Raw genomic sequence first — 17,198 nt, forward strand, 5'->3', positions numbered from 1 at the left:
GAGAGAGGGGGGGGGGAGAAAGGGAATTCAGTATTACCACAATCAGAACTAAAAACTAAATGAGCCACAAGACAACAGGACAGTGAGATTGACCCTCTTCTGTGATAATCCAAGTAAATCAAATATGGATTGGTGGCCAACCCTCTTTGGACAGGATGGTCTCTTAGGTCTATCCCAACTATAAAATACCCTGATTTAATCTTTTCCTTTACTCTTTAACTTTTCCTATGACAATATTTCCTAAATATTAATAACTTCTCCTGAATTTTAACTTGGTATGGAAATACCTTAACCTCACCTCCCATTCAGAGCCATGAATAACAGTGGGGCAATTTCCCAATGTCCCAAGCAATAAAAGTTTAGAAGTTATGCATTTAAAATAATGATTTTTAAAAGATTGTACATTAAATATTTTTGAAACATTTGCATTTTGATAACATTTGTATTCCTTTGGAAATGTAGAAACAACAGGAGCTTAGCACTTAAGTAATGAAAATAATTAGTTAAAATAAAACTCTACCAGCTGGCATGCTTCCTCCTCTTAATAGCAGTTCCCCAGGTGAGTTTCTGTACAGTTCAGGCAGTGCTTTGCCAAAACTCGCCCTCGGAAGTCTTTTCAGACGATTCTTTTCAGTGCTTCTTTTTGGTCCCTAATGAAAAAACAAATCAAAACACGAAGAAGAACAAAGCTATCAATTTCTCTTCAGTTCTTGAGTGAACCACATCTGAGATGTGATTTGATGATCCTCAGATTCCTCCAAGACTGATGATTTCCTATCGTTATTCCCCTTTATTTTTTGTTCCCATAAAGACCAAATCAGTTCCCTCCTCAGATTATTAATCTTCACACACTGACTTAAAAAAAAGTTTTATCATTTCTTTTGGTTTGTACCTCACCACTATTTTTGAATACACCCCATCACCTCATAATTGAACCCTCCCTTACAATTAAGCATAGTTGGAGATTATATATATATATACTATATATATAATATATATACATATATATAATATATATATTATATATATTACATATATGTATATATATATACATATATGTACATGGATTGTCTAAATGCAGATGATGGTGAGGCACTGATACATATGTCTAGATATCTGGAATCTAGCTCACCCCTCTCTAAGGAAGACTTTGGTTTTGCCTAGAAGGGAAAAGAAGAAGGGCCAAAAGGGTCACTGGTCTTTTTTTCTCTAGGGTTAAGGGTGGGCAGGGGATTTGGACAAGACAAGAATAATAACTGCTTGTCACTCTAAATATTGTAGATATAAGGTCATGATTATTTTTTAAAGCTCAGAAGGCACAAAGTCGCTACTTTACCTGGCTGTTATCCCTTAAAGAGGACAGGATAATCCCATGCTTATACCTTCAGGCTTAATTCCTTTTCATTAAATACTAGTTACACAAAAGAAGATCACAAATTATGAATAATAAGTACATAAGCAAATAAAAAACAGAAATTGGAGTTCTACAGATGAAAATATACTAGAAAATAATAAGTGAAATATTTCAGCTTAATCCAGAGAGAGGCCTTGATTTCACTCAATGGGAAATTCCCCACAATCTCTAAGGAAATGATGAATATATTGAGGTATCAGGTTCCCCCTAATGTCTGTTTCATGTATTAAGGAATGGATTTTAGTCCCAAAATATTTTTTTAAAATTTTTCTATGTCTTGGATGCCAGAAGATTATCAGAAGAACTTCATGTAAAGACTTCCTCCCTCACCCCCACTTTTTAGTTTCTCTTCTCATTTTGTCTGCATTATTTTCACGCACTGATTTTTAAGCTAATATTGTTTATTTTCAGGTCTGCTTTGGTTGCAAACATAAGACAAAAACAGAACTTAGGCTGAACTATCATTTTAACTAGTTCATTTATACATAGTCAGTGTTGCATTCTTTAATGTATACATATATTATACATATATAATATGTATATTTATGTAATATGCATGCATATATATATCATAATTTCATTGATATGACCATAAACAGGACCACCTTTCAGACTATATTTTGTTACGAGATTTTCCATGCAGCTTCCCTAGCATACGCTTGTCTATGACCATCTGTGGCCTAGATAGCAACTGGGCCAATGATTTCATTGGTGTAAACATCTTTCAGAGAGGCATCTCTCTCTACAAACAAATTTAGATTTTGTGGGTATCCAAAGTTCAGTAAGAATATCTTCAGAGTTGGAGTTGCTGCAGCCACCGGAATACATGGAAAATTTAAACAGAATCAATCAATTGGTAAACATTTGAGTACCTACTATTTGCCAGGCAGGCTCCATGCCAAGTACTAGGGATACAAAAAAAAGGTGAAAGAGGGTCCCTGGTCTCAAGGAGTTCACAATTGGAGGAGACAACATATAAACAAATATATCCAAGCAAGCAATATATAAGATAAATAGGAAATATTCAACTGAGGAAAGGCACTAGAATTAAGAGGATAGAGAGCATTCCAGGCATGGTGACTAGCCAGAGAAAATGTGGGGAGTCAAGAGATGGAGTGTCTTATTTGTGGAACAGTCATGAAGCCAGTTTCACTGGATTGTAGTATATAGTGGAGAGTTATGAAGGGCTTTGAAGGCCAAAGAGATAATTTTGTATTTGGCAATAAGGAGGTAATAGAAAACTACTGGAGTTTATTGAGTGGGGGCTTGGAAGAGGAGGATAACGTGGTTAGATGTGCAATTCAGGAAAATCACTGGAGTAGGGAGAGACTTGAGGCAGGCAGACCCCTCCAAAAGGCAATTGCAATAGTCCAAGCATTACACAAAAATACTGATTGAAGGGTGAGTTTATCATGAGTTCTGGGGACTTTGAACCAAAGAGTGGTCCAAGATACTTAAATCTGAGATCTCTGATGAGACTCTGATCATTGTCCATATTCCGAGTTTGCTTGATGACTAATCAGCAGGAAACAAGGGCTATATCTACAGGAGTCAGTGAGTTCTCCACTCTCCATGGAATAAGACTGTATTATTTCTTCACTTTATGACTATAATACTAGAGGGAATGCCTGAATAGCTCTTCTTTTCAAATAGCCTCTGGAAACCTTTGGCAAAGTAAACTTCTGGACTGAATTGGCAGGGCAGACCTTGCTAGAAGCAGCAGATGGTCAAATGCTTGAAAGTTTTAATATTGTGTCATTTAGATGTCCATTTTATGCAGAAAATGTATTATGAATTGTAATTTGAGTGTGTTTTTCTTCTGGTTTACCAAAATGTAAAAGGAGATCAAAATCCTAATGGGAAAGGGAACAAAATATAAGGCAATTGTGATATATTTACGGAACGTTTTGTGGTAATTATTCCACATTGTAAATCCTGAAAACTAGCAGCCTGAGAAGAAAAAAGAATGTAGACAGGCAAGGTACCTGAGCAGTGGTGCTCATCCACCTATCTCCCTTCTTCTGGTGCTCATATAAGAAGCAGGTTCATCATCATAGACTAGCCATGGTTTTTAAGCTGGCTACATAAAACTCTTACTTTACAGAGAAGGTACCTAACTCCTTCAACATGTGTATGGTTGTCTTGAGATTTTTTTAAGTTTATGGAGTATTGAACAATGGTCCTTGACAGATTTGGATTGTTGTTCTCAGCTTGATATTTTTTAACTTTACTGAAAAAAAAATTAACTTTATTTTAAAGACTAATTAAAATTTTTTCTTCTTCATTGAATTTTTTTTATTTCTAGTTAAGATATACATTCATCCACTAGAATTCTCAAACTTCTCATTTAATTGAGAAATATTTTTATTTTCTTTTTTAACATCCATTTTTTTTAATTTTTGAGTTTTATGACTTTTAAAAAATGTCTTCTTTATCTCACTAGAAAAATTAATTCTAGCCTGGAATTTTACACTCATCTTTCTCAATGGAATTTTTTTTCTGATCCTTCCTGTGCTCCCCATGGTGTTCTAGAAACATACTATACTGCTTTGCTAATATGAGATTGCTTAAAGTAGTATTGACTGTTGTTAATTAACAGCAATGTAGGCTATATATTATTGATGACCCTGATGGTTAATTGCTTATTGCACTGAATTCTTTGCAATGGTGTTTTAATGTGCTAATTACTGATACATGCTTTACAAATTATCTTTGTATATTCTACGAATATTTGTTGGGATTTTTACTTCATACATTTTGGTTTGTTTTTGTCTCTTGGCTTATTTATTACAATTTTAACTAAAATTTGTCTCCTAAGTCTGAGCCTCTCTCCCTTCTTATCTCTGCCTCCTAACTTCAATTTAAGGTTCCTTCAAGTCTCAGCTAAAGTTCCCTCCTCTGCATGAACCCTTTCTCTATCCTCCTTGATGCTAGTGTCTTTCTTTAGTTAATTACCTTTAATTTATTCTGCATATATCTTGCTTGTATATTGTTGTTTGCATACCATCTCTGCTATTAGACTATGAGCTCCTTGAGAGCAGGGACTGTTATTTGTCTTGATTTTTTTATCCCTTGTGCTTAGCATAGTACCTGGCACATAGTAGGCATTTAATTAATGTTTATTGCCTGACTGACTAGAATATTGGACACACTTGATGAGTCCTAGTTAACCCACTAATCTGGCATATATAGAATGAATAAGCTTTTTAAATGCCCATATTAGATCTCAGTTATAGAAACAAGTACAATTTTATAACTTTGAAGTAGTAACTCATAACTAACTCTGAAGTAATAAGTACTATAAAGTAATAATTAATAGTGTAATAGGGAAGATCTCATTTAGTCTCTTTTTTTTGTAATTTGATAGAAACAGTTGATGACTGAAAAATTCTTAAATCCCTGATACAATCACAGTAAAAGTTTTTTTTAGAAGGGATTGCAGGACAGGTGGATCTGAACCTGTAATTTCATCAGTATAAAGGAGACCAAGTGAAGGTATCTTATCAAAATATTTTATCAAAAAGGTATTCTATCAAAGAAAAAGGTATTTTACCACTTTAAAGAAGAGACCTTGCTTAATCAATTTGAAAATATACAAAGTTTACAAGTAGATAGAATGAACATCTTGATTAAACTCAAAACAAAACTCTAAGTGCATAGATTTTGATAGGATTGGGATCTCCAGAACCACTAGGGAATCACAGGTCTTAACTAGGAAACTCCTCAGACAAGAACCTATTGTTTCTTGGAGAAGAACTAATGGAAGCTTGACTCAGTCGTCTGACTGAATTACGACAGCACTGGCCACAACTGAAGTAAGACAGAAAAAAAAAGTAAGCTATTAGAAAGACTTAAAGGTGCTTTTGGTTTTACTCTACTTTTAAAATCAGACTAGGCATCTATATATATTTTATTAGATTTTAAAATAAGCTTCTAGTTATTTTGTTTATTTTGCATTCAATATTATGTATTCTTTGATTTATAAAATTTCTACTATAGTACTTGGTTGAAAGGATCTGATTTGTTGCTTTTCTATTTTTTTCTTTTTTTAGTTGTTTGCAAAGGTCATCGATTTGTTCTTTTTCTCTTGTTGATGAAAGGATTTAGAAATAATATGTTTTCCCTTCAGGATTACTGTAACAATGTTCCATTTATTTTATGATGCTATCTCATTGTCATTTTCTTTAATGAAATTTTCTATGATTTCTATGAGATGTTTCTTGAATTAACAATTCTTTCATAATAAATCATTTAGTAATTTAAAATTTTTCCTTCAATAAGCTTTTATTGAATATAGTTTTATGGTATCATGATCAGTAAAGGAAATGCTTATTTTTTTGTTTTTTTATTTTTTTGGAAATGCTTATTATTTCTCCTTTTCTGTATTTTTTCTGAGATTTCTTATGCTCTAAAACATGATCAGTTTTGTAAAGACTATATAAATATATATGCCTGCTCAATATGAATTCTGTTCTCTTCCTATTGAGAAATTGTCAATGATTTATCATCTTTGATTTTTAAGAGTTCTATTCAGGTCTTTAGATTCTTTTTATTCAGCTTGTCTAGCTCTGAAAGGGATACATTGAAGTATTTCACTATTATAGTTTTATTCTCTATTTCTTTCTAAAATTTTATTAATGTTTTCTTTCAATGTATGTGTATATATGTATACATATGTGTTTCTTTATATGTGTATATATACATACATGCACATATGTATGTACAGAAAGATATAAAACATATATATGTAATTTTATTTATATATTTTATTCATTATCTAAGGTGTCTTTAAGTATGATATGCACTTCCCATTTTGTTCTTTTTGAAATAATTTCTATTTGTATTGTTTCTTTGTTTGAAATCATGATTGCTACCCATGCTTTTCTTTTTAGTTCATCTGAAATATATTTTATTCTAGCTCCTTAATTTTAATTATGTAAATATTTATGTTTCCAGTGTGTTTCTTGTAAAGAAGAGATTGTGACATTTTGTGAGGGATTTCATCCCCCTGTTGGCTACTAATCGTTGATTTTTCTTCTGTTTATGCTCTTTTATTTTCCTTCCCTTTTGACCCTGGGGACATTTATGCTCTTTACAAAGAAGACTAGGCATTGTAGCATAAGCTTGTAGTTCTAACAACTAAAGAGGCTGAGGTTGGGAGATCTCTTAAGCCCTAGAATTTTGAGATTCTTTGGGCTAAGCTAACTGAGTGTCCATTGTATGTTTGACATCAATATGATAAGTGGTGATGGTTGGGACCAGGTTGACTAGTAATGGACAAACTGGTCTAGGTTGGAGGACCTAATGATCAGTGTTTGGCTAGGGTCCATGAGTATTACCTTCATTTCCAGTTGGGGAAAATAAGGAGACCCTGTCTTAAAAATAAGTAAAACTATTTTTTTCTTTAAAAAAGACACTAAAAGAGAAGCAGTTTACTTAATTGACATAAGTGATCTATAATTGAATTAATCTGTATGACTGTATTGCCTTTCTTGTCTTTCTCTTGCCCTGCCCCCATAATGGGTTTTTATTCATCCTTTGCTTTTAATCCTATTTCACATTTCATGCTCCACTGATAGAAATTATTTTTTAAAGTTCCTACTCTCATACCTTTCTTACTCATCCTCTTAAACATTTTCTTTTCCTCTCATTTCATTTTCTAAGACCACAAAAACAGAACAAAGTTGCCCACAGATCTTCTGTGTTATTTATCTTTCTCTTTACCTCTTTGAAGTTATATAAGTACAGGATTCTTTGCCCTTAGGAAAAAAAATAACCATTTCATAATATTTTCAAATTGATCAAAGTTAATTATCTTGGCATATTTCTTTTGAATGTCTTTGCATTTCAGCATTTCTATTTATCATGGCTTTTTTTGTCAAGATATCCTCTATTTCATTAAAGCTTTATTGTTTTTACCCTGCAAAATTCTACTTGGTTTTGTTGGATAAACTATACTAGGCCATATGTTGCTATAGTGTTTAGTCTAATACATCGTAATCACTTCATAAATGCTAATTGATTGACTAATATTTTGCCTTTTAGAATATCATGTTCCAAACTCTTCTATCTGTCATGAATAGAAAATGACAAGTCTTGTATGATTTTCATTGTGGTTTCTTGTAAGTTGAACTCTTTCTTTCTGGCTACTTTATTTTTCACCTAGAAGCTCTAGATTTTAGACATGCCATTCCTCAGAATTTTTCCTATAGAATGGTTGTTATTTCAGGAGGTGACTAGTGGATTCTTTCTAGTCTCACTTTGTCCTTTGGTCCTAATAGATCTTGCCATTTACCAAGAAAAAAATTAGAAAATATTGTATCCAGGCAATTTTTCTTGATCCTGATTTTCAAACAATCTGATAAATCTCAGATTATCTTTTCTTGACATGTTTTCCTGATTAATTATTTTTGCTAATTCATATCTTATGTGTTCTGTTTTCCAATATTTTATTTTGTTTTAATATTTTTCCTCTTATTTAATTTCCTTTGGCTTTTTCTAATTTTTAGGAAGTTCAAATTTTGATTTAATGCCATCAGTTCTAGTCTACTTATTCTCTTTGTCATTTTCCTTAATATTACATCTTGTTTGTCTTGTTTCAATAATTTTAAGTTGCCCTGTAGTTCTTGTGACTAGGGTATTTTTTCCCTGGTACTGGATGGACTTGTTGGAATTACTGTCTTCTTTTAGGTTTTTTTGTTGGACTTCTGTCAGGCAATTTTTTTTTTTATTGTGGCCAGCATTTTCTTCCATTTACTAATTTTCCAATACATTTTTCTCTACTGGGTCTTTGTTCTTGCATTAGACTCTGTACCTTCCTGCACTTTTGCATACTATGAGCAGGTCTTAATTGGCTCTGGTGTGCTGGTTAACAATGGGTCCCATCATCAGCAAGAAATCTTGGGTTGTGACTCATTCTTTTGGTGGATCAGTGCAGGGTTTATAGGCTCCTTGTCTTTCTCTTTTTCCTTGAACATTTTGAAGATGACACCATCCCTTGATATAATCCTGATGGGTTCAAACCAGATGTCATTGATAATACTGACTATAGATTTTCTGCAAGACTTAAGATGCTTTTCTTCCCAGGGGCTACCTTGATCATTTTTCTCAAATGTGAGCTGACTGGGCACTGATTTTCTTGTATGTTAAGCTTCCTAGGCTTTAGCCTGTTCTCCAGCTGTTATTCACTTGAGGCTGCCTAAATGTTGCCTGGGATTCAGTCTAGACTTTTGCCTACATTGGGAACTGGTCTGGTACTGTCTCCTGCTCTGGGTCCATTATGCTTATATGCTTTCTGTTTCATCTACCCTGACATGTCTCCATCTATAGATTCTGTGGGATTCTGGAAGTTTTTTTGTTCAGTTTTGCATTGAATAGAGAAGCTTAGAGTTGTTCCTCTTTTTTCTTTATTATTTTTTCTACTATATTTTTAGACTTCATTCTTGAACCCAGCTGGCCAGTTCCAGTTGTGCAACTCCCCTTCCTTCCCCTCCTCTCCCCTTTCCTCTCCCAGATGGTGTTCTGCCCAAAGATAGGTACATTCTGATGGCTGAAAACTACCTAATGAACTTAAGGTCTACTGGCTAGATTTCTTTCTCAAACACCAAGCCTTAAACCCAATTCACTCTGGATCTCATGGATTGGACAACAGGTCACTGCCCAAGTACCACTTAATGGTTATTTTTTGGGCCCTCAGAGTAAATAGTGACTGTTTCTATTTTGGCCAGCAATCCTAAGGGTCTTCCTTTCCCAGTTTGATTTTTTTTTATTAAAGGGGCCATCCTTTGACTCACTTCTTAAAGAGACTTGGTCACTGAATGGGCATTGCTTCACTCAAAGTGAGAACTTGAAAAGACTTTAGCTTAAAAAGACCAAGGTCTCCCACTGCATCCTGGGCCATGTGTAGTCATCCTTATTGATATCTGGCCACTGGACTCAGATGGCTCTGGAGGAGAAAGTGAGGCTGGTGACTTTGTACAGCCCACCCTCACTCAAACCAAAATCAATTGCAAGTCATGTCATCATCTCCATGATGTCATGGTCCTCTTTGAGAATGAAGGACAAACCTTGCCCCCACACACAGCATTTTTAGACTTTATTGAAGTGGTTTTGGGGTACTTTATCTCCTCTAGGTCCTAGCATGCCTCAATCTCCCCACAATTCTGCTGAATATAATCCTTTCTGTTTAGAAAAGGTTGAGTGAAATGCCTAGGGAACATCAAGGTGGGGTGAACATTAGGAAGTTGCCAATGAAATGTGCCTAATGAAGAAGGGATGTGGGTGTCAACAGAACATAGACATAATCAAGAGAGTAGATGCAGAGAGAGAAGAGAAGGGTGTCCAGGGCAAAGCCCTAAGAAATTCCTGTAGTTCGGTGATAATATTTCAGGAAAGGAGACCAAGGAGCAGTTGTACAGGTAGGAGAAGAATCAGAAAACAAAAGTCAAAAGTAGAAGAGAATATGCAGGCAGAAAGATTGATCAGGACCATCAGAAACTACAAAAAGGTAAGAATGAAGAGTAAGAAAAGGCTATGAAATTGATCAATTAAGATCTTACCAATAACTTTGGGAAGAGATCCTATTTAGTTGAATGGAGGAAGGAAAATCCAGATTGAAAGGGCTTTAGTGGTGAAGGGAAAGTGCAGAAGTAGAGGCAACTAGGTAAATAGGACATTTTTTCAAAGTTTATAATAAATTCAACAAGCATTTGGTACCTATGATGCCCTGTGAAGATAAAGAAAAACATGTAACAGGTTCTTCCCTCAAAGAACTTACATTCCAAGTAGGGTTTGCAACAAATATATAGATAAAGAAATACAAAGTACGTGCAAGTCAATTTCAGGAAGGAAAGAATATTAACAAAACAGAATGAGGCATGTATCAGAAAAGCCCTTTTGTAGAAGATGGCAACTGAGCTGTTTTTCAAAGGAAGTTACATATTCTAAGAGACTGTCAAAGGTAAGAGGTGTAGGATGATAATCTTAGGGAATGAAAGGGTCAAATAAATCTTTCTCACAGATGAGGACATTTGAGCATTTTTGTAGGTGATAGGAAAGGAGCCAATGGATAAGGAAACTGTATGGTTATATGTTAGTAGATCTATCTAAGGAACTTCAATAATGGAAACAGTTCTGGAGCTGTGAAAGCACTTTTGTAAGTGTTTTGAATTTTAATTTGTGGAATGTGTTAATTACTGATCTATGTATAGATTGTTTCTGGGCATCCAGGTGGGAAAGGGGATATAAAATTATTGCACAGTATTTTATAATTTATAAACCATGCTGACTACATGCTGAGCACAGTAAGGTCATCTACTAAGTGGTAAACAAATCAATTTCCTTATGATGGTTTAATATTCCTGATCTCATAAGTCTATTTTCCATTCTTCTTTAAAGGACTCCTTTGAAAAGGACTGAATATTCACTAAAGGCAAAATATGATTGTTGTGTTACGTAATTGCTAAAATAAATCCTGTTTTAACACAAATTGTTCTTGCTTGGTCTTCTATGCTTTCAAAGATACTGCTGTGAATGCTCTGGAGCTCATTCTCTTTCCCCTAGTGATGACAAACAATAACAGCGTAGCCAGTTGACAAGGTCAAACCTTGTTCATGCTGGAAAAAAATCACCAGCAGAGCCAAGTTGCTTTGTAGTACCAGCTGAATCTATTGTATTTTTTTAAAAATTTATTTATTTTTTAGTAATTTATTTTGATTTATCAACAATCACTTCTGTATGCTTTTAAGTTTAAAAGTTTTCTCCCCCTTCCTCTCCACCACCATCCTTAAAACAGCACACAATCTGTTATAGGCTATACATATACATTCCTATTAAACTTATTTTCACATTAGTGATGTTGTAAGTAAGAATTAGAACCAATAGGAGGAACCACCAGAAAGAGGAAATGAAACTCAACAGAAGAGAAAAAAATAGCAAACAGTATGCTTGAATCTGCATTCACATTCCATAGTTCTTTCTTTGGATGTGGATAGCATTTTCCATCACGAGGCCGCTGGAGATGTATCCTTGTATTGCTGTGAAGGGTTAAGTTTATCAATATTAGTCATCATACAATGTGGCTGTTACTGTGTACAACGTTCTCTTGGTTCTGCTCACTTCACTCAGCATCAGACCATATCAGTCTTTCCAGGTTTTTCTGAAGTCAGCCTGTTAATCATTTCTTATAGCACAATAGTATTCCATTACATTCAAATACAACTTGCTCAGCCATTCCCCAATTGATAGGCATCCTCTCAATTTCCAATTCTTTGCCTCCACAAAAAGAGCTGCTATGAATATTTTTGTTAGATGTGGGTTCTTTTCCCATTTGTATGATCTCTTTGGGATATAGCCCTAGAAGTGCTATTGCTGGGTCAAAGGGTATGCACATTTTTATAACCCTTTGGGCATAGTTCCAAATTGCTCTCCAAAATGGTTGGATCATTTAACACCTCCACCAACAATGCATTAGTGTTCCAATTTTCACACATCTTCTCCAACATTTATCATTTTCCTGTTTTGTCATGTTGGCCATTCTGATAGGTGTGATGTGGTACCGCAGACTTGTTTTGATTTGCATTTCTCTAATCAATAGTGATTTAGAGCATTTTTTTTCATATGACTATAGATGGCTTTAATTTCTTCATATGAGAACTGCCTGTTCATATCCTTTGGCTATATAAATTGAGGAATGACTTGTATTCTTATAAATTTGACTTAATTTTCTATACCTTAGAGAAATGAGGCCCTTATCAGAGAGATTTGTTGTAAAAATTCTATCCCAATTTTCTACCTTCCTTCTAATCTTAGTTGGATTGGCTTTGTTTATGCAAAAACTTTTCAATTGAATGTAATCAAAGTTATCCATTTTGCTTTTCATAATGTTCTCTATCTCCTGTTTGGTCATGAATTCTTCTGTTCTCCATAAATCTGATAGGTAAATGATTCCTTACTCTCCCAGTTTGCTTACAGTATCAGCCTTTATATCTAAATCATCAACCCATTTTGACTTTAATTTGGTATGTGGTGTGAGATTTTGGTCTATGCCTAGCTTCTGCCATACTCTTTTCCAGTTTTCCCAGCAGTTTTTTTTCAAAGAGTGGGTTCTTATCCCAGAAGCTGGGGTCTTTGGGCTTATCAAATAATAGATTACTATAGTCATTGACTACTGTGTCTTGCATACTTAACCTTTTCCACTGATCCACCACTCTATTTCTTAGCCAGTACCAAGCAGTTTTCATGATTGCTACTTTATAATACAATTTAAGATCTGGAATGACTAGGCCACCTTCCCCTGCATTTCTTTTCATTAGTTCCCTTGATATTCTGGACCATTTGTTCTTACAAATGAATCTTGTTATTATTTTTTCTAACTCTATAAAATAATTTTTGGTAGTTTGATTGGTATGGCACTGAATAAGTAAATTAGCTTAGGTAGAAGTGTCATTTTTATTATATTTGCTTGGTCTACCCATGAGCAACTGTTGTTTTTCCAATTATTTAGATCTGATTTTATTTGTGTGAAAAGTATTTTGTAATTGTGTTCATACAGTTCCTGGGTGTGTTTTGGGAGGTAGACTTCTAAATATTTTATAATGTCTACAGTAAGTTTAAATGGCATTTCTCTTTCTGTCTCTTGCTGTTGGGCTTTGTTGGTAACATATAGAAATGCCAATGATTAATGTGTTTATTTTATAGCCTGCAACTTTGCTAAAGTTGTTTATTATTTCAAGTAGTTTTTTCACTTGATTCTCTAGGATTGTCTAAGTATATCATCATGTCATCTGCAAAGAGTGATAATTTTGTTTCTTCTTTGCCTATTCTAATACCTTCATTGTCTTTTTCTTCTCTTATTGCTAAAGCTAATGTTTCCAGTATGATGTTGAATAGCAGTGGTGATAATGGACATCCTTGTTTCACCCCCAATCTTATTGGAAATGCTTCTAGCTTGTCCCCATTACATATAATGCTTGCTGAAGGTTTTAGGTAGATCTTATTTATTATTTTAAGGAAGACTTCATTTATACCTATGCTCTCTAGTGTTTTTAGTAGGAATGGGTGTTGTATTCTGTCAAAAGCTTTTTTTGCATCTACTGAGATGATTATGTGGTTTCTGTTAGATTTGGTGTTGATATGATCAATTATGCTGATAGTTTTCCTAATAATTGAACCAGCCCTGCATTCCTGCTATAAATCCTACTTGGGCATAGTGTATTATTCTTGTGATAAGTGGCTGTAATCTATTTGCTAATAAATTGTTTAAAATTTTTGCATCTATATTCATTAGAGAAATTGGTCTATAATTTTCTTTCTCTGTTTTGACTCTTCCTGGTTTAGGTATCAGCACCATATTTGTATCATAAAAAGAATTTGGTAAGAAGCTTTCTTCACCTATTTTCCCAAATAGTTATATGGTATTGGAATTTATTGTTCTTAAATGTTTGATAGAATTTGCATATAAATCCATCTAGCCCAGGAAATTTTTTCCTAGGGAGTTCATCAGTGGCTTGTTCAATTTCTTTTTCTGAGATGGGGTTATTTAAGTATTTTACTTCCTCTTCTGTTAATCTGGGCAATTTATATATTTGTAAATACGTATCCATTTCACTAAGATTGTCAAATTTGCTGGCATACAGTTGGGCAAAATAGTTCCTAATTATTGTTTTAATTTCCTCTTGAGGGTGGAGCCATGATGGTGGAGTAAAAGTAGTGACTTGCTTGAGCTCTCCCCCAAACCCCTCCAAATATCTATAAAAAATAGGTCTAAACAAATTCTAAAGCAGCAGAACCCACAAAAAGACAGAGTGCAACAAATTTCCAACCAAAGACAGCCTGGATGGTTGATCAGAAAGGTATAAGACACTGGGCTGGGAGAGGAGCGCAGTTTGGTGTGGTTGAGGTGGCCACAGAGACCCTGGAGCAGGCCTCAGAGGACTGAATCACTGGCAGCTGTGGTGGTTTCCAGACTCCTCAACCCCTGAACACCAAAGACAACTTAGAAGGTCAGTGGGAAAAGTCTGTGAGTGAGGTGGTGAGAGAGGAGTGCAGGCTCCCAGCCCCATTCCTTGGAGTGGCGGCTGCTTCCTGAGCTTCTGGCGTGCAGACTGAAGGGGAATGGAGTGGCTGATCAGAGGGGGATTGCAGGGATCTCTCTGCTGGTGCAGGATTCTGTTGCTTTGCCTGTGATTGGATCTGGGTCACAGTTCTGGGTGGTGGTCCCGGGGTGAGGAGAAGAGCTGATGTGGTAGAGCTTGTAGTGGCTATGGAGAGGAAACCCTCCTCACAGTCCCAAGATAGAAAAGAGTGCTCATAGACCAGAGCATAGGCCAGGAAAGGAGTAAACACCTCGCCCTTGATCATAGCACCTTGGAAGAATGGAAAATTTACAAGTCCCTAGAAGTATCTCTGAAAACATCTGCACAAAACCCTGAAGCTTGGGACAGTACATTCTCCACACTGGAAACAGACTCCTACCTTAACAAAGAGTCTATAACTCAAGTAATTGGCTGAGATCATGAGCAAGCAGCACAAAAAGAGTCAGACTATATTATCTTACTTTGATGACAAAGAAGATCAAAACATACAACCAGAAGAAGACAACAAAGCCAAAGCTCCTACATCCAAAGCCTCCAAGAAAAATATGAATTGGTCCCAGGAAATGGAATTGCTCAAAAAGGATTTTGAGAAGCAAGTAAGAAAAGTAGAGGAAAAACTGAGAGTGATGCTAAAGGAGATCCCAAAAAATACTGAAGAAAATAACACCTTGAAAATAGCCTAACTCAAATGGCAAAAGAGGTCCAAAATGCCAATAAAGAGAAGAATGCCCTGAAAAGGGAAATTGGCCAAATGGAAAAGGAAGTCCAAAAGCTTACTGAAGAAAATACTTCCCTAAAAATTAGAATGGAGAAATTGGAAACTAGGGACAATTTGAGAAATCAAAGCACTGTAACACTAATCCAAAGGAATGAAAAAATAGAAGAGGATGTGAAATATCTCATTGGAAAAAACAACTGACCTGGAAAATAGATCCAGGAGAGAGAACTTAACAATTATTGGACTATCTGAAAGCCATGATTAACAAAAGAGCCTAGACATCATCTTTCAAGAAATTATTAAGGAAAACTGCCCTAATATTTTAGAACCAGAGGGCAAAATAGAAATTGAAAGAATCCACTGATCTCCTCCTGAAAGAGACCCCCAAAGAAAAACTCCTAGGAATGTTGTAGCCAAATTCCAAAATTCCCAGGTTAAGGAGAAGATATTGCAAGCAACAAAAAGGAAACAATTCAAGTACTGTGGAAATACAATCAGGAAAACACAAGATTTAGCAGCTTCTACATTAAGGGTCCAGAGGTTGTGGAGTATGATATTCTGGAGGGCAAAGGAGTTAGGACTACAACCTAAAATCACCTACCCAGCAAAACCGAGTATAATCCATTCAATGAAATAGGGGACTTTCAAGCATTTCTGTGGAAAAGACCAGAGCTGAATAGAAAATTTGACCTTCAAATACAAGACTCAAGTGAAACATGGGAGAGGTAAACAGGAAAGAGAAATCATAAGAGAGACTTATTAAGGTTGAACTGTTTACATTCCTGCATGGAAAGATGATATTTGTAACTCATGAGTCTTTTGTCACTATTTGGGTAGTGGGAGGGAAAAAATTATATGTATGTATAGATAGGTAGAGGGCACAGGGTGAGTTGAAGATGAAGGGGTGATATCTGGAAAATAAAATTAAGGGGTGAGAGAGAATTATACTGGGAGAAGGAGAAAAGGAGAAGTAGAATGAGGTAAAATATCTCACATGAAACAGACAAGAAAAGGCTTTTATAGTGGAGGCAAAATGGTGGAAGGTGAGAGGGAATGAGTGAATCTCATTCTCATAAGATTTGGCTTAAGGAGGGAATTACATACACAATGGGGTATGGAAATCTATCTTACCCTACAGGAAAATAAGGGGGGAAGGGGACAAGAGAGCAGGGGGTTGATAGAGGGGAGGGCAGTTTGGGGGAGGGGATAATCAGAAGCAAACACTTCTGAGGCAGGACAGGATCAAAAGAGAGAGCAGAATAAATGGGGGGTAGGATAGGATGAAGGGAAATATACTTAGTTTTTCTCAACAGGACTACTATGGAAGTGTTTTGCATGACTCCATATCTATAAACTATACCAAGATGCTTGTCTTTTCAATGAGGGTGGGTGGGGAGGGAGGAAGGGAGAAAATTTGTAACACAAAGCTTTAAAAACAGGTTTTAAAAATAAAAAAAATTTTTTTAAATTATTAAAAAAAATTAAAAAAAGATTTCCTCTTCCTTGGTGGTAGAGTAACCTTTTTGATTCTTGATACTAGTAATTTGGTTTTCTTCTTTCTTTTTTAAAATTATATTAACCAAAGGTTTATCTATTTTGTTGGTTTATTTCATAAAACCAGCTCTTAGTTTTATTTATTAGTTCAATAGTTTTCTTGATTTCAATTTTATTAATTTTTTCCTTTGGTTTTCAATATTTCTAATTTGGTGTTTAATTGAGGATTTTTAATTTGTTCTTTTTCTAGTTTTTTTAGTTGTATGCCCAATTCATTGATCTCCTCTTTTCCTATTTTATTTATGTAAGCATTTAGAGATATAAAACTTCCCCTAAGAACTGTTTTCACGGCATCCTGTAAGTTTTGGTATGTTGTCTCATTATTGTCATTCTCTTGAATGAAATTATTGATTGTTTCTATGATTTGTTGTTTGACCTAATCATTTTTTAGTATTAGATTATTTAGTTTCCAATTATT

The sequence above is a fragment of the Vombatus ursinus genome, unplaced genomic scaffold (assembly GCF_900497805.2).
Source record: "Vombatus ursinus unplaced genomic scaffold, bare-nosed wombat genome assembly UNPS02006779.1, whole genome shotgun sequence".
NCBI classification, from domain to species: Eukaryota; Metazoa; Chordata; class Mammalia; order Diprotodontia; family Vombatidae; genus Vombatus; species Vombatus ursinus.